Genomic DNA, 23902 nt, shown 5'->3' on the forward strand with positions numbered 1-23902 from the left:
TCACTTTTCTGCATTGGAGAAGGAAATGGCAACCCACTACAGTGTTCTTGCCTGGAGAGTCCCAGGAACCGGGGAGCCTGGTGGGCTGCCGTCTGTGGGGTCGCACAGAGTTGGACACAACTGAAGCGACTTAGCAGCAGCAGCAGCAGCATCCACCCTGGTCCTGTTACTCAGTCACAGATGAAGATTCGCTCAGTTAACTGGAGGTTAAGACTGACTGGCAGTTAACATCTCACTGGCAGCCCAGAAATGATCCATCCTAAACTAAACAGGTATGTTTCACCACCTCTATCTACGACGTTTATCACATGGCCAAAACAGCGGCTTTAGATCCATGAGAAATAAGACTGATAAGAGCTCGTGTGTGGGGAAGAAGGCACTTCATAAATCTTAGCTCTGGGCCAAACAGCCCATGTCTACCTCGATATTTGCTGTGCGGCACTGAAGAAGCCAGTCCCATCATCACTCCTCCTTCACAAAGAAGCAGGACTCTGTCGAGTGTGTTTGCGTAAATTTAGGATTCAAATTCTCTTGTGCTTGTGGGGTCTGCCTCTAACAGTTTTACAGATGCAGGTGAAGAATACAAGTGAAGGTTCACATACCATACATCTAAATATTTAACAAATTAAGTTAATCAATTTTAAATGAAGTTACTCTTACTCTAACAAATACTGCTTCAGCAGAACCTAGAAGATCAGGTTCAAATTTGGATCTCTAGATACCTGAATACCCTTGGGGACAAAGCCCACCTCTTCTCACCGCTGACTCTGTCCTGTGTCACAAGCAGTCACACGCATCCATTCCTGGGGGTCTCAGCTGTCACCTCCACCACACTGTCTACACACACCACAATCACCCTTGGCTAGTTCAGAGCTTGAAGAGCTCACAGCAGTGGTGTGACCCATGCTGAAAGGACTGGTTTGGAGAAGAAACCAAATTGGGTCCCAGCAGCAGGCTAAGGGCTGTTAGAGTACAGAATTTGGGGTCCAGGTATACAAAGTCAGAGAGGGCTTGGCTCCTTCCTTGAAGCTAGGGCCACCTTGCCTACAGGAAGTATCTCAGCCCCTGGGGAGCATCTAAGAGGACCAGAGTGGGACTTTCTAAAGCAGTGCTTCTCATACTTTAATTTTATTTGGATCACAAAAGCCTGTGGCCCTGAGCAGAGAGCCTATTCCTGATGTCTGACAGCAGTGATCCCTGCCAGATTCTAAAGGTTAAACTTCTATCTCTACTGCTACTCGCTGCCCAAGGAAGTTCAGAAGGAAAATAATACAGAAAAGATAAACTAATTAAGGCTCTACAAGCATACTTAGAAAAAACAATACATATAGAAGTTTCCTGGGAAGAAGCTCAAATTATGGGGTCAATCTAAGAGAGTTTGTTTCTTTCTCCAAAACTATCCAAGCCCAGTTTTCTCTCTGCAGAATACACTGCTTTATCGCCTTATGTAAATCATTATTTGTTGGCTCTCAATGACATGGAGTGAGTGGAAATACTAAAAATACTTTGCAACTTGGCTCTAAGGAGTTGCGGAGAAAATTCTGGCTTGTAAGCTGGGTTTTGGCTCAAGTTCTATTGCTAAGAAGCCACTGTGGGTAAGTCACTCAACCTCCCAATTGATTGTCCTTGTCTAGAAGAGCATGGCAACAGGGAAGGCACTGCAGATCCCCCAAAATGAAATATGAATCAAATATAACAATAAATATAAAATATGTATTTTGGAAAGCATACAATGGATTTATCTAGAAATCTACGCATATGTAAGATGATAAAATTTACTGTTCATGTAAAGAAAACAATCTTTTTAACTTTTAATACTGCAAATATTATGTTTGAGGGCATTATTTACAAAAAACATTTCCAGGATTTATGAAGTAGGAAACAAAGAGAAGCACTTTTAGAAAAACCATTTTTTTTAGGGAAACATTAATGTTAGTTTCTGTCTTGCAAAGTTTTATGCTAAAGCCAATACATGAAATAACTAGGTAATGTTACAAGAGGCAAATTCACAACTGAATTACAGGCAACTTCTACCACGGATAATTCAAAACAGTTATTTGCAAAATTTCGTTCAATAGGAAAAGCACACTATGTGTGAGAGAACTGAAAGTAACTCGCTTATCACAAACATGTCCAGAAATGTATTTTTAAAAGTCAACATACAAGATACCATATATTAAGGATTTGATTATATATTTTCCCAGTTTAAAGGCAGAATGAAATATTTTCCCTTTTAACAAAGTTAATCATTAATCAAACAGCTTCTTACTTCTAAATAAAACAATATAAATATAAATGTACAATTTTACATTTAAGACATCATCTTTTACTGTTCCCTTGAAGTTAGTCCCTCCCGCCAAAAAATTAAACAGCTGTAGACCTTCTGAATAATTATGTCAAATAATTCACATTCTCTACAATTTTCTTTTGTAGAGAAGATATACATTGCTTCACTATCACCTGACATTTTTCACCTATATTAACATCTTCTGCATCAAGTCTATGGGCAGTATGTCTTAAAGTAATGAAATTTATACAAAATTAAAATATTTCTTTAAAAATGTAAATGATTTTGTACAGAAACAGTAATGCTTCATTCACTCAACTGTGAGCATATGACAGGTCCTTTATAAATATATCTAATTCTTCCAACCTTGAATTCTTGTTATTGATATTGCATTTTTACTTGGGCTTTAGAATCTCACCCAGACATGCATATGGGACAGCACCTTCCAATCCTGTAACCACTAGCTGCATGTGCCAAGTGAGCTGATGAAATGTGGGTGGGACAACTAAACAGATCATGAACTGAACAGCTCAGATCATGAACTCCTTATTGCCAAATTCAGATTTAAATTGAAGAAAGTAGGGAAAACCACCAGACCATTCAGGTACGACCTAAATCAAATCCCTTACTATTATATAATGGAAGCGACAAATAGAATCAAGGGATTAGATCTGATACACAGAGTGCCTGAAGAACTATGGATGGAGGTTCGCGACATTGTACAGGAGGCAGTGATCAAGACCATCCACAAGAAAAAGAAATGCAAAAAGGCAAAATGGTTGTCTGAGGAGGCCTTACAAATAGCTGAAAAAAGAAGAGAACCTCAAGGCAAAGGATAAAAGGAAAGATATACCCATCTGAATGCAGAGTTCCAAAGAATAGCAAGGAGAGATAAGAAAGCCTTCCTCAGTGATCAGTGCAAAGAAATAGAGGAAAACAATAGAATGGGAAAGACTGGAGATCTCTTCAAGAAAATTAGAGATACCAAGGGAACATTTTATGCAAAGATGGGCACAATAAAGGACAGAAATGGTAGGGACCTAACAGAAGCAGAAGATATTAAGAAGAGGTGGCAAGAAAACACAGAACTATACAAAAAGGATCTTCATGACCCAGATAAGCACAATGATGTGATCACTCACCTACAGCCAGACATCCTATAATGAGAACTCAAGTGGCCCTTAGGAAACATCACTACGAACAAAGCTAGTGGAGGTGATGGAATTCCAGTTGAGCTATTAAAATCTTAAAAGATAATGCTGTGAAAGTGCTGCACTCTATATGCCAGCAAATTTGGAAAACTCAGCAGAGGCCACAGGACTGGAAAAGGTCAGTTTTCATTCCAATCCCAAAGAAAAGCAATGCAAAGAATGTTCAAACTACTGCACAATTGCACTCATCTCACACACTAGCAAACGAATGCTCAAAATCCTCCACGCCAGGCTTCAACAGTACATGAATCGTGAACTTCCAGATATTTAAGCTGGATTTACAAAAGGCAGCCAGAGATCAAACTGTCAACATCCCTTGGATCATGGAAAAAGCACCAGAGTTCCAGAAAAACATCTACTTCTGCTTTATTGACTACGCCAAAGCCTTTGACTGTGTGGATCACAACAAACGAAAATTCTTAAAGAGATGGGAATACCACACCACCTGCCTCCTGAGAAATCTGTATGCAGGTCAAGAAGCAACAGTAAGAACTGAAAATGGAACAACAGACTGGTTCCAAATCGGGAAAGGAGTACATCAAAGTTGTATATAGTCACCCTGCTTATTTAACTTATATGCAGAGTACATCATGTGAAATGTCAGGCTGGATAAAGCTCAAGCTGGAATCAACATTGCTGGGAGAAATATATAACCTCAGATATTCAGATAACACCACGCTTTGGAAGAAAGCGAAGAAGAACTAAAGTCTCTTGATGAAAGTAAAAGAGGAGATTGAAAAGGTTGGCCCAAAACTCAACATTCAGAAAACTAAGATCATGGCATCTGGTCCCATCACTTCATGGCAAATAGATGGTGAAACAGTGGAAACAGTGACAGACTTTATTTTGGGGGGGCTCCAAAATCACTGCAGATGGTGATTGCAGCCATGAAATTAAAAGACACTTGCTCCTTGGAAGAAAAGCTATGACAAACCTGGACAGCATATTAAAAAGCAGAGACATAACTTTGCCAACAGTGGTCCATCTAGTCAAAGCTATCGTTTTTCCAGTAGTCCTATATGGATGTGAGAGTTAGACCAAAAAGGAAGTTGAGCGACGAAGAATTGATGCTTTTGAACTGTGGAGTTGGAGAAGACTCTTGAGAGTCCCTTGGACTGCAAGGAGATCCAACCAGTCTATCCTAAATGAAATCAGTCCTGAATATTCATTGAAAGGACTGATGCTGAAGCTGAAACTCCAATACTTTGGCTACCTGATGCGAAGAACTGACTTACTAGAAAAGACCCTGATTCTGGGAAAGATTGAAGGCAGGAGGAGAAGGGGATGACTGAGGATGAGATGGTTGGATGGCATCACTGACTCAATGGACATGAGTTTGAGAAAGCCCCAGGAGTTGGTGATGGATAGGGAAGACTGGTGTGCTGCAGTCCATGGGGTCACAAAGAGTCAGACATGAGTGAGCAACTGAACTGAACCGATATATCGAAATGATAGCATTTTGGATATATACACTAAATAAAATTTATTACTGAAAGTAATTTCACTTATTTTATTGTATTTATTTTAATGTGACTACCAGAACCTTTTAAATTACATACATGCTTACACTGTTTTACACAGCACTGACATGAAATATATATGGCTGACCTTAGAGAAAATCTAATCTATCTGTCTATCAAGTTGGCTATTTGCATTAAGGATAGGCTGATTCTCAGTACACGAATCATTTGTATTAATTACTTCTCTTTGGCTTAAATAGAAACACTGACTATAATTAAATTTTAGTGTGAACCAAGAACATCTCTGTGGCATATATTTTTATTCTGTGCTATTTTCAGTGCCATTAGCATGTTTTTAAGCTTTATTAAGTAGTCCGAAACTGTTTTGGTTTTGTGGTTCTTAGATGTATTTCTTGCTTTTTATAAATTTTTTTCTCATTTTTCTCCTTGTTCTCAGGCTATGAATTTTTCTCCCTTCCCCAGCCCCACTATAGACATGTTTCTCTAGCAGACCCTTTCCCTAATCTCCTTAAATGCCTTTGGAGTTCATTTTCTGTGGACTAGGAGGTCAACTGAAGGGATCCCTTAGCATCAGTTATAAAGTATGATCCATTCGGCACCTGCAAAACATGTGCTGTTATACAAACCATTTGTTCAAAAGATTCTCACAGAAAAGCAGGAAGATGCAGTATAATGGCTTTCTAATGAATATTTTGTCTGCTTAGAGAATTTTTATTTTTTTTCTGCTTAACTTCCATTTTTGGCATTGTTCTAAATATCTCATTTGGCTAAATAAGTGAATATAGGTGGTATTATTTCCACATTTCCATTTCAAGTGTTATTTGGCTCAAAGGTGAGTGCACATTAATTAATTCCATAGCTGCCACTCTCTACTAAAAATGGTAAAGAAATCATAGCAACAAAAATTCTGAAATATGGTATACTAAATAAAGAATGAAAATATTCCATCTGCCGAATCATTTACTTCTGAATGAAAATCCATTAGAGAACATTCAGAAAAAGACCTCTGAGGGCTCATTATTATAAATGACTTCAAGACAGTACTCAGGTGGGTGAATTTCTTTTTCATGTATTTCTATTTTGTAAGACTGTTGATCATATTACAAAACAAGTTAGCTTTAGATTATAGCACGCATTCCAAGGCCCACTTAAAGGGTTAACCTGTGGTTCTCACACTGGTTATTAGTAGTCAAGATTAAGACACTATTTTAATTTATCAATGATATTTGTTCTTTAAGTATTTTAAGTTCTTTGGATTCTATGTATGTGTTTACTTCCATGTCAGAATATCCATGAATCCCGATGGTTAAGAAACAGAATTTCCTCAGATAAATTTATTCATGAAGTTTTGAGTTTTAAAGGCCTTAGATTATAAAGAAATGAAAATACAATAAAAATTTTAGAGAACTTTCAAAGAGTATAGTCAAATTTAGTGCTTAAAAAAAACCCTGGATTGTTAAAAGTGACTAATTTTATAAAAGACTGAAAACACAGAGGTCTTCAAAGACAGCATCTCAAGTCTGTGTACTGAAGCAGCTAGCTTATCGTTATGAAATCTAGTAAGCAGCAGGCTCAGGAGTCACGTTGTGCTGCTGTGACAAATACAAGTTCCAGGGCTCTAGTCACTGGGTTCAAACAGAGATTTCTAAAACTGGAAATTCTTTTTAAAATGAGGTAAAGTCAGGCATAACTGTCTTCCAAAAGAGCAAATTAGCCATAAAGTTAGAATGTGTTTTCCAAAAAGAATAACTATTTGAAGTTGTGCTTACCATGTGCAATTTTTGATGAAATTCTGAAAACACTGGCAATAAATATCTACATAGCAGAAGACTCCCTTGAGTGCAAAGCACATAACAAATATCCATGTTAATGCAGGATGGACCAATCATCAGAGATACAGGCATTTTATTTCTGTCCTATCCACTTTTTGATCTCTTGGTCAGGACTTAAACTCTCCATTCAAGCTCAAGCTGTCCCCCTACCCTGCAATGTGGGCACTGTTAAGACGAATCAAGCAATGTTTTTTAGACCCTGGAGCATTTTGTAAAGTTTATTATTTTGCAAAACAATTTCTCACCTTCTACCATATTTACTGGGGATGCTCTCCTAAAATCAACTAAAGAAAAACTTAAGCCCTTTTTCAAAAAGAAAAAATGAAAAACAAAGTGGTAACACACAAAATACCAGGACTGACGTTGTGCTCACCTTCACGTGGAATCTAATCTTTTATTCCCCACGCTTCTTTCAGAACATATCTGCTGCTGAAATTCAGGAAGGATTGAATTCTTAGCCTTTTTTAACCCTTATCCTCAATGTCTACTGAATATAAAACTGACTTTCTAAAGCTTTCAGGGGCCTACACTTGGAAGAAACGTAGAATTTAAAATGGCTTATAGTGTTTTAGAGTTTAGGGTTTTCTTTAAGAGTATGAAGAAGCTATGTACCCCTTCTCTGCTGAAAAAATGCCATCAAACACAAAATATTGCACACAATTTCAATGAATTCATGGATTTATTGAAAAGGGCCTGCCTATGGTGGTAGATTTCAGGTCAAAAAATCATGAGTTGTATTATTCTCATGAGTATACTTCGCTAGTACTGCACAACTTTCACCTACTGTGTAAAGTGTATCAGTCGGGAATGGACCATCGGTGTCTGCATGGAAATCTACTTTATGCACAATATTTTTCCCCAATATTGAAGATTTAGAATTTCCCCCTCAAATTTACCTACTTTATAAAGATTAAGTCACATATTTCAATTTAATTATATCATTAACAGTTATTGGAAAAGAAATTTTAAAAATCATGGGATGACTCAGAGGGATGGGATGGGGAGGGAGGTGGGAGGGGGTTTCTGGAAGGGGAAAACATGTACACCCATGGTGGATTCATGTCAATGTATGGCAAAACAAATATAATATTGTAAAGTTAAAAAATAGATAAATAAACTAATTAAAAAATTAAAAAAATAAATAAATAAATAAACAGAAGGCAATTAATTCCTATATAAATTCAAGGATGATTCATTCTGATTACCAATTAGGAAGTTGAAGAAAGACATCAACAGAGATAATACCCAGAAATTCACCATATCCATGATGAGAGAGAAAATAAGCGATATCAATAAGTCAGTCAAGAGAGATAAGGAAATAATGTCTGTGTACCTTACCCCTCATCTTTCCAAATTCTGGACAGTGGAGTACCCCAGGATTGATTTCTTACCTCCTCTCTTATCCATCCATATTTAGGCTCTAGGTAACTGTATCCAATTTCAGTTTCAAATGCTACCTGTACATTTGGTACCTCATAAATTGTTACCTGAAGTCCTTATATCTCTTCTGAATTCCAGAATCATATAAATATCTACTAGACTTCTCCACTTAAAAGTCTAAAAGACATCTCCTGTCTGAAATCCAAATCTTATTTTCTCTCTCAAACCCTGTTGCTCCCAAGGTTTTCTCCATCTCAGTAAAAAGGCATTTCCAGTTGCTCAGACCAAGAGCCCTGCTGTTCCACTACACTTCTCCTAGAACATATATACTCACTCGGACAAGTTGTTTCCCTACCACATTAGCCAGGTACTCCAAACTACCATCACCTCTCATCTGGATTACGGCCTGATGTGTTACCCTTTCCCTTTATTCTTCATACAGCACTCCACTCTCTACTCTCCATTTTGTAAAGTCAAAATGTGTTACAATGACTTACAAGAGCCCACATGACGTGTCCCCCGAATCCTTCTCTGAGTCTGTCTTCTGCTGCAGCTACTGTGCCCTCTGCCCACTCTGCTCCAACCGCAACACCTCCTCAGTCAACTCACCCAGCCGCTTCCACCTCCCGGCCTCTGCTCTGGATGCTCTTCTGCCTGGATGGCTCGTTCCCCAAGTATTTGCATAACTTACTCCTCCTATTCTTTCAGGATAAAATATAACCTCGTGAATAAATCCTTTCTTCATTTTCCTGGATAAAATAATAGGCTTTTATTCCACTTCACCCTCACACACTTAATTTTCTTTGTCTTACTTTATTTTTAATCACCATCTGAAATACTACACCTCTATTTGTATGTCTGTTCACTATCTGAGCTCTGCAAAAGATAACTGGGAAGAGAGCAGAGATTTGGGACTCATTTTGTTCTGTTTGCTGCTTTCTCTGCAGTGCTTAGGGCAGTGCCTAAGGCCTGGTAAATTCTTGATAAATAGTTGTTTAGTGATGGAGTCTTTGTCTTTAGTTTGAAGAACATAATTCAGGGAGGTGAAAGCACAAGAAATGACTGAGGAAGCGCTCGTGGTGATGGATAACAGCCGCTTGGACTGGTGTGGCAGAAGGGAAGATTGGAATTTCCAATAATTAAGATGCATATTTGAAGTAGAATCAATTGCATTTTCTGGTAGATTAGATTTAGAAGTAGAAGGAAGAAAGGGAATCTCAGCTGATTCCCAGATTTATGACTAGAATAAGTGTGTCAATGATGATCCATAGACAGAGCTGAGTAATTAACAGAAGAAGAAGCATTTGTCAGCAGTTGGTGGGATCACAACCCCTGTTTTGGCTATTTTAGATGTCGGTCACACATTGAAATGGAAGTGTCAACTACACAGTCTGATATCTAAGCCTGGACTTGAAGTAGTACTGAGGGCTGGAGATTTCACTGGGTATAAATCCAAACACACTGATTTTAAAGCCATGGATGAAATTTTCTAAGAAATAAGGTTATCTAGAGAAAGAGGACCAAGAACGTACCATGGGACCATCCAATATTTATCACTAGGTTCAGTGGAAAAGAAGGCAACCCAATGGATGAAGCGTGAGGGAGGGAGGAGGTGATTTTACAAAAGCTAAGAGAACACTGTCTCAAGAAGAAGATGAAACTGTCAAAAAAAAAACAAAACAGAATTAATGTCTCTAACTTCATAAAGTTGAAGGCAGATGCAGGCTGATTAGTGGATTTGGTGTTGGGGATGTTAGAAAATAATTGTCTGATAGCTTCTATTTTCCTAAGAAAACATGAACTGTGATCATCAGCTAGGACTTGGGGGTGAATAGAAGCTATTGGGGGAGACAAAGAAAACATTCTTATTACAGGAAATGAAAAAGAAAGTGTACTAGCAAAATAAAAAATGTCATATCTCTTCCAGTTCTAGAATTTAATTTACTCATTTTCCAAGGAATTCCATAAACACTAAATCACATAAAAGATGAACAAAGGGCACAGAGGATTTTTAGGGCAGTGAACATTCTCTGTATGATATTATAATGATGGATATATGCAATTATAAATTTATTCAAACCATAGACCATACAACTCCAACAGTGAACCCTAAGGCAAGCTACAGACTTTGAGTGAGTGTGGTGTGTCAATGTAGGTTCATCCTTGTTGAAAAAAAAAAAAGAAAGTACCATCTGGGGAGTGATGGTGATAATGGAGGAGGTTGCGTTTGTATGGGGGCAGGGAGTACATGGAAAATCTCTGTTTCTTCCTCTCAATTCTGTTATAAATCCAAGACAACTGTCAAAAAGTAAAAACTCTAAAAAGAGATTAATAAAAGGAGGAAACGCTTTGAGGTGACTAGGGAAATCTTTATGATAGAGTGAGGATCCAAGGGGAGTCTTTGTGGTTTAGTTAGGATTTGAGAGAGAGGAAATGAGAAAAGAATATGCATGGAATAGAGACATGGGTGTCTACAAAGAGGCAGAGGTAGAAACAACGTGTCAATGTTTGAGTCTCCTGCTGAAATATTTCACAAGCTACAAAACCACTTTATAGAAATATACCAATTGCCAAACTTTTCATATGCATCATTCTACCACTTGCTCTTTCTAACAAGATGTCTTACTAACTCAAAGGATTATATCTCAAAGCAGATTCACTTTCCCTCCATAAATCAGCTTCTGTCCCCTACATTCCCCTAAATTCTAGAAATGAGACCATGATTCACTTCATCCCTCAGGGTCATAACGTGTGTGGCCTCAGGACTGTCCTTCATCTACCACAGGCGGCCTCGGGCTCTGGGGCTCATCTGCTCCTTCTTTCTCCCTCTCCTGTCATCATCCATCATCTAAAGCTCACACGACAACAAACATCTTCCACCTCATCTAGATTTCTCAAGTGTCTCACAGTTCAGATGGATCTTATTAGTACTCCTGAATCACAACTCTCATCATACTCTCCCCTCAAATCTAAAACCTCTGATTTCTCCTTAGTATCTCTTAATTAAAATCTAAACTCTTCCACCTTGTATTTAAGGCACTGTGAAATCTAAAACAAATTTTTCTTTAAAACTCAATTCCCTAATACAAGCTCAGTATTACCTAGTACAAGCTGTAGATTGTGTCTCTGCATATTTGCCACATCTATTTCCCATGCACTTGCTCATGTTGTTCCTTTTAGTTTGAGTGTGCGTCCATCAAAAAAAAAAAAAAAAGACACACACACACATGCACACATACACACTATTCTTGCCACTTGAAATCCTATTCATCAATTTAAATAGTGCCATTTTCTTCACAAAATCCCCTCATAGATACATCACAAAATGTTCTCTTGCTTCTCTGAAGTCAAACAACACTCCCTTATTATTCCCACGTTACTCTAAACTTACAGTGAGAAAATCCAGGCTTACATGCAATCCCTGTTCGTTAATAATTACATGAACTTGGACAACTCATTTGACCTCTCTGTGCCTGTTTTCACATCTGTAAAATGTAAGAGCTTTAAAATTAGTAAAATATGGCACAAGGTAAGTCTCCATTCATGTAATTGGTATTTGTTGAAGACCTTGGTGAATCATTGTTAATATATAAAATAAAGTATTTCTCTATAAGAGGTAGAAGACTCAGACTTTATTTATTTAGGAATCTGGAAAGCAATTTTAACATATATAATCCAGCATTTTAAAGTTTATAATGGATAAAAGCACCAAAAAGGCATATCATTATTACCTTAATAAATAGTAAGTATCTATTATGTGCTAAGCTATTTGAAAACAAATAGTTATAAGAAATAGAAACACTACAAGCACATTGTACAACATCTAAAGAAATTTTGTAAAAGCTAGAACATTGCTACATTGCTTAAAATGTCTTTTGTTATAGCAAAAGTAAACATTACACCATCTTTGATATAAACATTACACCCAGCATCTTGACTAAAAAGTGAAAAGGCCCGTCAATAAATTATTTTGTCTTCATGACATGAACAAATCCATCAGAGGGATTCTTTAATGGATTGACCAGTTGGTTGGCAACGTGAAAACACAGGCTTGCCGAGATCATAAAATAATTTGCCAAATCAATCAACTTAGTAGAAACAAAATCAAAAACAACACTAGCAAAAATTTCCAAATGGATGGGTGGAACTCCCACTTTTCAATCTGTTGTTTTGGAACTACAGGCGCATACTGTAAAACTTTTAATATTCTGAAGGATTTCTTACTTCCACTTAATTAGGGAATCCTTTAGAGAAGACAGATTTTACTTTTATGATGAAATTTTCTCTGATGTACTATACTTAGAGGAAAAGAAAAGTGTGCAGCAGATATGAGGATGACTAGAAAACTGTAGAGACAGAAAGGAGTTGAAGGAAATAATTTTTTGCTGTAAAGTTTACCTAGTTGATATTCAGTGGGAGCAGAAGAAGAAGCTAATCATATAAGCATAAACCAAGGATGGAAAGAGAGTTTGAGATGAGATTGTTAGGTTTATTGTGTAGGCTGATCATGGATCAAGGAAGAGTCCTGAGGGGAGAGAGGTGGTCAGATTTTTCAATAATGATTCAATCTACTGCTGCTGCTGCTGCTGCTAAGTCGCTTCAGTCGTGTCCGACTCTATGCGACCCCATTGACGGCAGCCCACCAGACTCCCCCGTCCGTGGGATTTTCCAGGCAAGAGTACTGGAGTGGGTTGCCATTTCCTTCTCCAATGCATGAAAGTGAAAAGTGAAAGTGAAGTCGCTCATTCGTGTCCAACTCTTAGCGACCCCATGGACTGCAGCTCACCAGGCTCCTCCGTCCATGGGATTTTTCCAGGCAAGAGTACTGGAGTGGGGTGCCATTGCCTTCTCCATTCAATCTACTGGACAAGCCTAATTCATGCTCAGAAGTTAATTTTCTACCCCTTTCTTAGCTTAGTATCTAAAAAGTGCCACTTCTTAAGTTATAAGCTTTGCCAATTCTTTTTTACACTGTTGCTGAAAATCGTACAAACAACAACAAAAAGAAGTTTGGTTAAAATGGATTTATTACAGTTTAAGTTCCAATTATTTAGATAAAAAAAAAAATCAAAGTAGAGACTAGTGAAGAGAGTGCAAGACAAACATAACCTGAACTGTCAGTAATTCTAGAAAAACTCATGAGGAGAGACCAAACAAAAGAGATTAAAAGAAACTAGATCTCCCTGTGAAAAGGTCTTTCTCTTTTAACTAATAAAAATAGTCTTACAAACAACCTTGTTTAAAACTTGAGCTTCCAGGGCTAAGCAGTTTGCGTTTACATCACCTTACATTCATTAACTTTATAAGATCTGGGGAAAGACATGCCAAGGAAACAATTAGTTTACACACCACTAAACAGAAGGTGGATGAGCTAATGCAATCTCTTGTCACTGAAAATGGATCCTGGGCTAAAGTTGATTGTTGTTTTCTTCTGTTTTTCCTTATAAACATTTTTTTTTCCTGAAAAAAAATTCATAAAAAGTAGGAATTTAATATTTTTATTAAATCTACAGACTTGGCATGTTCATGAAGGACAATGGATTTGTTTCCCTGTTAAAACTAACAGTAAATAGTGATTTCAAAATCTCAAGGAATTAGGATCTTTCTCTAAAGTACTGAATGAATCTACCAAGGGAGACTGCAATTTCAAGCCAATTTCAGTTTACTTTTTGCCTCTGCTAATTTTTCTATACTTATAAGCATGGTTGACTTCATACAAGACACAAGTTTTTTGACAGTGTTTGAAGATTTATGAAAAGTGATCTGGCATCATTATACAGAACACCCTTTCAAAATACACTTGTGGAAACAAGCTGTGATTCCTAATCAGGAGGTTCACTTAATTTAAGATGAACTAAAACCCAGGATTCCACATCTGCTTACGGTAATTCACTGACACATGCCTTAGAACTCAGTTACTGAGACACCATTCCTGATCCCAGGGGAATGCTAAACCTATTCCTGTAGCCACCGTAAACAGAATTCCTGGTACCTGAGGGAAAATAAACTACTACTTCTTTAAGACACAGTAATTTAACTTTTACAGATAGCTGGGAAGAGAAGAGAAGCAAAAAGCAAAGGAGAAAAAGAAAGATATTCCCATCTGAATGCAGAGTTCCAAAGAATAGCAAAGAGAGATAAGAAAGCCTTCCTCAGCGATCAGTGCAAAGAAATAGAGGAAAACAACAGAATGGGAAAGACTAGAGATCTCTTCAAGAAAATTAGAGATACCAAAGGAACATTTCATGCAAAGATAGGCTCGATAAAGGACAGAAATGGTATGGACCTAACAGAAGCAGAAGATATTAAGAAGAGGTGGCAAGAATACACAGAAGAACTGTACAAAAAAGATCTTCACGACCCAGATAATCATGGTGGTGTGATCACTCACCTAGAGCCAGACATCCTGGAATGTGAAGTCAAGTGGGCCTTAGAAAGCATCACTACGAATAAAGCTAGTGGAGGTGATGGAATTCCAGTTGAGCTATTTCAAATCCTCAAAGGTGATGCTGTGAAAGTGCTGCAATCAATATGCCAGCAAATTTGGAAAACTCAGCAGTGGCCACAGGACTGGAAGAGGTCAGTCTTCATTCCAATCCCAAAGAAAGGCAATGCCAAAGAATGCTCAAACTACCACACAATTGCACTCATCTCACATGCTAGTAAAGTAATGCTCAAAATTCTCCAAGCCAGGCTTCAGCAATATGTGAACTGTGAACTTCCAGATGTTCAAGCTGGTTTTAGAAAAGGCAGAGGAACCAGAGATCAAATTGCCAATATCCACTGGATCATCGAAAAAGCAAGAGAGTTCCAGAAAAACTTCTATTTCTGCTTTATTGACTATGCCAAAGCCTTTGACTGTGTGGATCACAATAAACTATGGAAAATGCTGAAAGAGATGGGAATACCAGACCATCTGACCTATCTCTTGAGAAACCTGTATGCAGGTCAGGAAGCAACAGTTAGAACTGGACATGGAACAACAGACTGGTTCCAAATAGGAAAAGGAGTACGTCAAGGCTGTATATTGTCACCCTGCTTATTTAACTTATATGCAGAGTACATCATGAGAAATGCTGGGCTGGAAGAAACACAAGCTGGAATCAAGATTGCCGGGAGAAATATCAATAACCTCAGATATGCGGATGACACCACCCTTATGGCAGAAAGTGAGGAAGAACTAAAGAGCCTCTTGATGAAGGTGAAAGAGGAGAGTGAAAAAGTTGGCTTAAAGCTCAATGTTCAGAAAACTAAGATCATGGCATCTGGTCCCATCACTTCATGGGAAATAGATGGGGAAACAGTGGAAACAGTGTCAGACTTTATTTTTGGGGGCTCCAAAATTACTGCTGATGGTGATTGCAGCCATGAAATTAAAAAACGCTTACTCCTTGGAAGGAAGGTTATGACCAACCTAGATAGCATATTTAAAAGCAGAGACATTACTTTGCCAACAAAAGTCTGTCTAGTCAAGGCTATGGTTTTTCCAGTGGTCATGTATGGATGTGAGAGTTGGACGGTGAAGAAAGCTGAGCGCCGAAGAATTGATGCTTTTGAACTGTGGTGTTGGAGAAGACTCTTGAGAGTCCCTTGGACTGCAAGGAGATCCAATCAATCCATCCTAAAAGAGATCAATCCTGGGTGTTCATTGGAAGGTCTGATGTTGAAGCTGAAACTCCAATACTTTGGGGACCTCATGCGAAGGGTTGACTCATTGGAAAAGACCCTAATGCTGGGTAGGATTGGGGGCGGAAGGAGAAGGGGACGACAGAGGATGAGATGGTTGGATGGCATAACCGACTCGATGGACATGGGTTTGGGTGGACTCCGGGAGTTGGCGATGGACAGAGAGGCCTGGCGTGCTGCAATTCATGGGGTCGCAAAGATTCGGACACGACTGAGCGACTGAACTGAACTGAATTTAACTTTTTGTTACCTGAAGAAGAAATCATCTAACTGATATTTCTTACCTGAGGAATGAACTATGTTATATAAATAAACAAAACAAATAGAAGAAAAATAAGCCATCTGCTTAAATAGTTGTCACAATAGACATATCATGTTACTCCAGGTCATTTAGAAATTTCTCATTTTGAGAGAGAGATGAGAAAGAAACCCAATGACCCCCTCAGGTCACTTGGGTGCTTGATACAGCCCAGCAGTCCTGGTTCTCCTCTTCTCAGCATGTTTTCAGGTCTCCAGAAGGTCTATTTCCAACCTCCATTCTGTTAAGCCCATCACTTAGTAATTTCCCTTCCTAATGTGTACAGAAAACAGAAGATTTCAGTCTCTTAGCTGCCACAGTCCATCTGCTGTTCCTGCCGCTCTGTCCATCCCAAACTCACCAACCATGTTTATGGACTCTTCTTCTTTGACCTTCATAAAGTTCCTCAAGTCCTCCTTTTTCACATTTTCTTCACCCTCTCCTCCCTTAATCTCAGAGTCCTTTTCCAGAACACTCCTCAAAGTCTCCACATCCTGTGTTTACCCCATTTAATGTCAGTATTTTCCAGGAGTCTGTCATTTGCCCTCTATGTACTCACTCTTCCACCCAGATTTTTCTTTGCATCTGTATCTGACTGCTTACTAGAAAATCCCACTTTGATGTCTCAAAGACAACATGTTCAAATTTGAAATCATGTCTTTTTGCCCCCAAACCTCCTACTGTGTTTCCTGTCTCGGTCATCAGTAGTAACTCAGGCCAGAGATCTGGCAGCATCATCTGTCCCTTTACCTCCTGCAAACTTCACATGGACTCCATTATCGTCTAACCTTATCTGTTCTACCACCAGATAGGTTCCAGACACTTTTCTCTGAACTCCTTGACACTTTTCTCCAATGCAACCTCATCTGTCTCCTAGAATATGACCACAGACTCTTAACTGGGCATCATCCCTACTCTGCTCACCTCCACCCCCACCTCCCACCATCCAATCTCCTCTGGCAACCAGCCATTTGTTCTCTGTATCGGTAAGTCTGTTTTCATTTTGCTTTTCTTGCCCCCTTGTTTGTTTTTGGATTTCACATATATGTGAAATCACACCGCATTTGTTTTTCCTTGACTTGTTTCACTTAGCATAATACCCTCCAAGTCCATCCATGTTATAAATTTTGATAGTTTTTAGTTGCTATATAGTAAGATTTATTATCTCATTTAGATACCATGCATGATGTAAGAGATCCAACATTAAGATTTAAGCACTAAAACAGTGTGAAAGAGAGCGAAGTATTTGCACAAACTTAAAAAGTAATAAATCTGGAGTCTACCACTGCCCCCAGCCCCCCTCCTCACCTACTCCTCAGGTTTAAATCATTCAAAGAGATTCTAAACATCTATGTATCAGAAAGCTTGATTCGTTATCCCTTGTATTTTCACATTTTGAGCTTAGGAAGAAAGGTTAGAAAACAGGAGACAATATACAATTTCTCAAAAATACCAACCACAGTCACTTTCAAAATGAGAAATTTCTAAATGACCTGGAGTAACATGATATAATGTCATTTAAGGCAGAAAATGTGAAGCCTTGGAGCTATGCTTTAATGCATTCAGCTGCATTCTATTATCTCATGCGTGAGAGTCAGCCCTATGGACTCCTCCGTTATATTCTTCATTAAATCTATCATTAAAGCCTTGAAAAGAAGCATCCTTGGTATGCTTTTAAATGAATACATTAAATATGTTCAGTGACCCAGGGAAAGTGTTCAGGAATGTCTGGAATAGAATGGAATTAAATCTTTCACTTAAATAGCACTAGCAACTCTTCAAAGTATCTGTATGTTTCAGTAGAGGCTGATTCATTGGTTATAGGTTTATATACTAAATAAATCAATAAGTAGGTCTTGACTGATGTATGCTCAGCACTATTTGGCACAGGAAACTATACCAGAGAAGAAATCAATATAGTGCCTAGTTTTGGAGAAAGAATGAGACTCATATGACACTACTAGAGAATGACCTCAGGCCACATATATTTAAGTGCAAAATGATCCAAGATTACAAATATTTATAGCGCTTCTCTGAAAACCTCAGAGAGGGGAGAGGTCATTCAACGTATATGCACAGAATCAGAAAACCTTAGGGCTTAGAGATAATCTATTAATAATTTGACTTGCTTGTTTTACAGATAAATAAAATGAGGCCAACAGAAATAAAAGAGAAGAAAAGAAAGGAAATAGCTGTTTTCCAAAAAATTTTACATATTCTTGGTATATGTTATTTCAGTTACTCCTGGCACCAAGTCTACAAATTTGGTGCTACTGTATCCATTTCATAGGAAGTTTATGATGTTGAGAGATGAATTTTTTGTGTGTGTAACTTTTCAAAACTCAATTCATATTCAGTTTCCTTAATTCTAAATCTTATTTTTCATAGCATGAAAAATAAGCACATATTATGTTCAAGGTGCATTCATATATTTTACTGGAATTAATTTTAAAACAATATAATACCTCCAATAGTATAAAATCCCCTCCTGCCCCCTTCTGTGATGACTTTTGGGTGAAATTTTATGCAAGTCAGAAAGATCTAAAATAAATATTAAGTAGTTCCGCAATAGTAAATAGTTTTTATCACCCATTTTCTAGTTGTTTTGCATATATTTACTCATTTAATTAGCCATCATAACAATGCTGGGAAGCCTGTCACTTGAGCCCAGGTAGGCAGTCACTGTGTACTGCTACCACTCACTGAAAAGGAAGGGAATAAGAGATTTAGCAAGAGAGTCAAGGGATTTGGCTGCTCCACCAGCAATAATAAAGGGTGCCCTAGTGAGCAAAAGGACTGAGATTCTGGAAGAAAGAAACAGCAGAAGAAGAGCAGGCATGAGCAGCTTGACAAGGATCAGGCATCCGTAAGGACAGAGCAGAGCTCTTGGTAATTTTCTGTTTGAGGAATTTCCCTTTCTCTTCACAAGAACAGTGACTAATACAGACTTATTTCTGTTCTAATTCCGTTGAAGCTGAAGATTGGGCTAATAACACAATTCCTCTTTAGCAATACCACACACCGAAGCTTTCTGCCCTGTTTGAAGAAAAGTCTTTTAAAATATTTTCAGCAGAAAATTTAAGATTATCACCTTCCTTGGATTGCTTATTTTTATCTTACTCTCTTCTTGAATTTCCTATTTCACACAATCACTTGGGAAAAAATTACCAATAAATCTTGGATACAGGAATAGAGCAAAGGAATAATTAAACTGGATCTTATGGTTAAAAACTGAATTTCTATCCATATTTCCCTTCACTATATACCAGTTAACTGCCAATGTATTTTGCTATTTATTTGACTATTTGAATAATTAATTTAATAATTAAATAATATTTAATTATTAAAATAACTTAATAATTAAAGTTCTTAATAATTATTTTGTATATAAAATTAGCAGCTTTCATAATCATTACTTACTGTGGACGTTACTTCTTCAATAACATTTATGCATATATCACTTAAAATTCCAATATATAAGCTGATCTTAAGATACATTTAGAATGAGTACCTAAATTTGAAAGTGTGTAGTCATATATTAATGATAAATCTGAATGACATGCCTTGTTCTTGTTTCTGAGATTTAATCTAATGGCACCTATAATAGCTCACAATCATTGATCCTGTGGAGTAAGTTCAGATAAATAAGGGGAAAAAGGACACTTAAAAAGGCATTCGGCTTATCAGTTCCAAATGTCAAGCGAAAGTCAAAGGCAAATAGTTTTCACCTCTTAACTAGACTAAGCCACATTTTGGTACAGACCAAGCTATTATATTTGTTTTTACTCTGAAGAGTCTAAAAATTTGTTCAGGAGAAAGAAAAATAGAAAAGCCAGGGGTTGAACCAAAAAAGTATTATTTTTATGAACAATGTTTTAAAGTTAAAATTGAAATGCAATCAATGGCATCTGTTAGGTGTACGATATGACACATTAGTATAAATATATGACCACGAGGAAAATGAGCCACATGTCACTTAGCAAATCTTCCTGTGCCTCATGAATTCATACCTCCTGCCCATCTCCACTCCACCACCACCCCTCTCTGGCCCCAGAAAACCTCTAATCTGTTGTTTCTCACTATATGTTACCTTGCATTTCCTAGGATTTAATATTAATTAAATTTTAAAATGTGTACTTCTTGTGGACTAGGTTCTTTCACTCAGGATAATTATTTTGAGATTAATTTGCTAGAGGGGTTTATCAGCAGTTCATTCTTTTTGTTGCTAAGAAGTAATCTGTTATGGAGTGATAACTGTGGATTTAAGCATTCACAAGGTGATGGACATTTGGGTTGCATCCAGTTTGAGGTTATTACATAAAGTTGCTATAAACATTCATGTGCAATTCTTACTAAGAAGATATGCTTTCCTTTGTCTCCAGTATATACTTAGGGATGGAATTGTTGGATCACATAATAGCTGAATGTATCACTGTCAGTTCAGTTCAGTTCAGTTACTCAGTCGTGTGCAACTCTTTGCAACCCCATAGACTGCAGTATGCCAGGCTTCCCTGTCTATCACCAACTCCTGGAGCTTCCTCAAACTCATGTCCATTGAGTCTGTGATGCCATCCAACCATCTCATCCTCGGTCATCCCCTTCTCCTCCTGCCTTCAATCTTTCCCAGCATCAGGGTCTTTTCCAGTGAGTCAGTTCTTCCCATCAGGTGGCCAAAGTATTGGAGTTTCAGCTTCAGCATTAGTCCTTCCCATGAATACTCAGGACTGATTTCCTTTAGGATGGACTGGTTGTATCTCCTTGCAGTCCAAAGGACTCTCAAGAGTCTTCTCCAACACCACAGTTCAAAAGCATCAATTCTTCAGTTCTCAGTTTTCTTTATAGTCCAACTCTCACATCTATACATGACTACTGGAAAAACCAAAGCTTTGACTAGATGGCCTTTGTTGGCAAAGTAATGTCTCTGCTTTTTAATATGCTTTCTAGGTTAGTCATAGCTTTTCTTCCAAAGACCAAGTGTCTTTTAATTTCATGGCTGCAGTCATCATCCATAGTGATTTTGGAGCCCCCCAAAATAAAGTCTGTCACTGTTTCCATTGTTTCCTCATCTATTTGCTATGACGTGATGGGACCAGATGCCATGATCCTAGTTTTCTGAATGTTGAGTTTTAAGCCAACTTTTAATGTTGAGTTTTAAGCCAACTTTTAAGTATCACTGTAAAGTGTTTCACAAACATGCCATACCATTTCACATTCTCACCAATGGTATATAAGAGTATCAACTGTTGTTTGAAAAATACTATTTCTTGAAGCTGTAGAATTGAAGACAGTCCTCCGGCTATTTTTCAGCTAGAAAATTCTCAACTCATGGAGAATACCACTAGGTCTCTGTCACATGGCCCCCTCCATTGACTCTCTCACCACCACATGTCAACCTACCCTCCCAAGGCCAGCAGTGGAATCCTTCTCATGTTTTGAATCTTAGACTAAGGTTGGACTAAGGTTGGACTATTGTTTTTAAGTCTCACCTGATTAGGTCACACCCACCCAGGGTAATCTCCTTATGATTACCTCAAAGTCACCTGATTTGAGATCTTAACTACATCTGTAAAATCTCTTCACCTATGTCACATAATGCAAACTAGTTCCCTGGTGGCTCAGATGGTAAAGCATCTGTCTGTTGTGTGGGAGACCCGGGTTCAATCCTTGGGTTGGGAAGATCCCCTGGAGAAGGAAATGGCAACCCACTCCAGTACTCTTGCCTGGAAAACCCCATGGACTGAGGAGCCTGGTAGGCTACAGTCCATGGCATGGACTGAGGAGCCTGGTAGGCTACAGTCCATGGGATCGCAAAGAGTCGGACACAACTGATTTCACTTTCACTAAAAGGAGGGAAATAAATCACATTCTTCTCTGTCCCCTCAGAAAAGAGAAAATCATTGGAGCTAAAAGTTTTTTGACAAGATCAATAAAATTGATAAAACTCTAATCAGATTGATCAGTATAAAAGACATGTAAGAGACAAAATTACAAATGTCCGGAATGAGAGAGATGATATCATTGCATAGCCTACCTATAATACAGCATTAGAATGGTAGAGAAATATTATGAATAATAGGTCTAGCTTTTTAATCCAATCTGACAAATTCTGACTTTGATTTGTAGTATTAGACCAATTGTATTCAATGTGATTATTAATATGATTAAATTTAAATCTATTATCTTGCTATCTTCTTTCTATCTGTCCTTTATTCCTTCTTCCTATCTTTCCTGCCTTCTTTCAGGTTAAATATTTGTTTTATGATACCATTTTATCCCTTGTGTTTGGTTACTTTAGGGATCCTTTTAGGATTTATAGTGTACAACTGTAACATATCATAGTCTACCTTCATCAGATATTATACCACTTCACATTTAGCCTAAAGATCTTAGTATTTTCTCCTTTAACTTTTGTGCTATTGTAGGCGTATGTTTTAATTCTTTGTGTATATCAGTATTTTTATCCATTCATTTGTTGACAGATACTTAGAGTGTTTCCATATCTTGGCTATTATGAATAATGCTGCAGCAAACATGGAAATGATGATATTTCTTTCAGATGTTGATTTCTTTTTGACACATACCCAAGAGTGAGACTGCAAGATCATATGGTAGCTCTGTTTTTATGAAGGACTTCCAAACTATTTTCCATACTTGGGGCTAAGCCAAATTCTTGGGTATATGAGTTTATAGTTTTATCAAATTTGGAAAATTTTCAACCAGTAATTCTTCAAATAGTTTTTCGCCCCACACTCTTCTTTAGGAACTCTAATCATGTGTATATGGAATTGTCCTACAGCTTACTGATGCTGTTTTTTGGTTTTGGGTTTTTTTAGCTCTCTTTCTCTATGTATTTGTTTTGGGTACTTTCTATAGCTATGCCTTCAAGTTTACGAATCTTTCATTCTGAAAAGTTTAATCTGCCCTTAATCCTCTTCAGAGTAATTCTGATCTTACTGTAGCTTTCTGTATCTTCTATTTCTATACTTCACTTTCAAATACAGTATATATGAATATACTGTACAAATATAAACATAACTGCTTGATATCCTTGTGCTAATTATATAACATCTCTGTCAGTTCTCAGTCATTTTTGATCAAGTGATTCTTCTCTTGTGTTACACTTTCCTACATTTAACACACTAGGTAATTTTTTTATTGCCAGAGATTGTGATTTTATCTTACTGGGATCTGGACACTTTTGTAATCCTATAAATATACTTGTGCTTTGTTATGGAACACAGCTAGTTACTTGGAAACAGTTTGATCGTTTTAGGTTTTCAAGACTTTTTTCTAGTGGAATAGAGCTGTGCTTAGTCCAGGAGTAAATTATTCACCACACAGGTGCAAGGCTCCTTACTCTTCCCGTGCCCCCATGAAGTTTTCAGTTTGCCTGGCGCACCAGCTACTATTCCAGCCCTTTTAGTTCTTCCTTCTCCCAGACTCCAGAAGTCTGGTCACATGGAGGCACACTCGGATCAGCAGTCTGTTGAATACTCAAGGGAGAACTTCCCAGGTTTCCAGATTTCTTTATTATTATTTATTATTTATTATTATTTATTATTTATTAAATACTAATTATTTAATAATTATTAAATTATAATATTATATTTAATTATTAATTAATTATTTAATTATTAAATTATAATTATTTATTATTATTATTATTTATGCTTAGTTCTCTCCTCCCTACAAATACTCTGTCTGGAAACCCAAGTTGCCTTGGTTTC

General features: G+C 37.5%; 1 protein-coding gene across 3 annotated transcripts in view; it reads right to left on the minus strand.

The window, feature by feature from the left end:
* LOC145518182 (uncharacterized) overlaps positions 1 to 23902 on the minus strand; it is a 429574-nt gene that overhangs the window by 318696 nt on the left and 86976 nt on the right. Inside the window, exon 3 of one of the 3 annotated variants that reach the window (XR_014062725.1) lies at positions 13201 to 13651. The exons of the other annotated variants lie outside the window; for them this stretch is intronic. The gene's annotated coding sequence lies outside the window, so the exon portion shown is untranslated. Of the gene's footprint in view, positions 1 to 13200; positions 13652 to 23902 lie in introns of those variants that run through there. 3 annotated transcript variants of the gene reach the window in all.

This window comes from Giraffa tippelskirchi, chromosome 8 (assembly GCF_054371585.1).
Source record: "Giraffa tippelskirchi isolate mGirTip1 chromosome 8, T2T-mGirTip1v1.2.pri, whole genome shotgun sequence".
Lineage (NCBI taxonomy): Eukaryota > Metazoa > Chordata > Mammalia > Artiodactyla > Giraffidae > Giraffa > Giraffa tippelskirchi.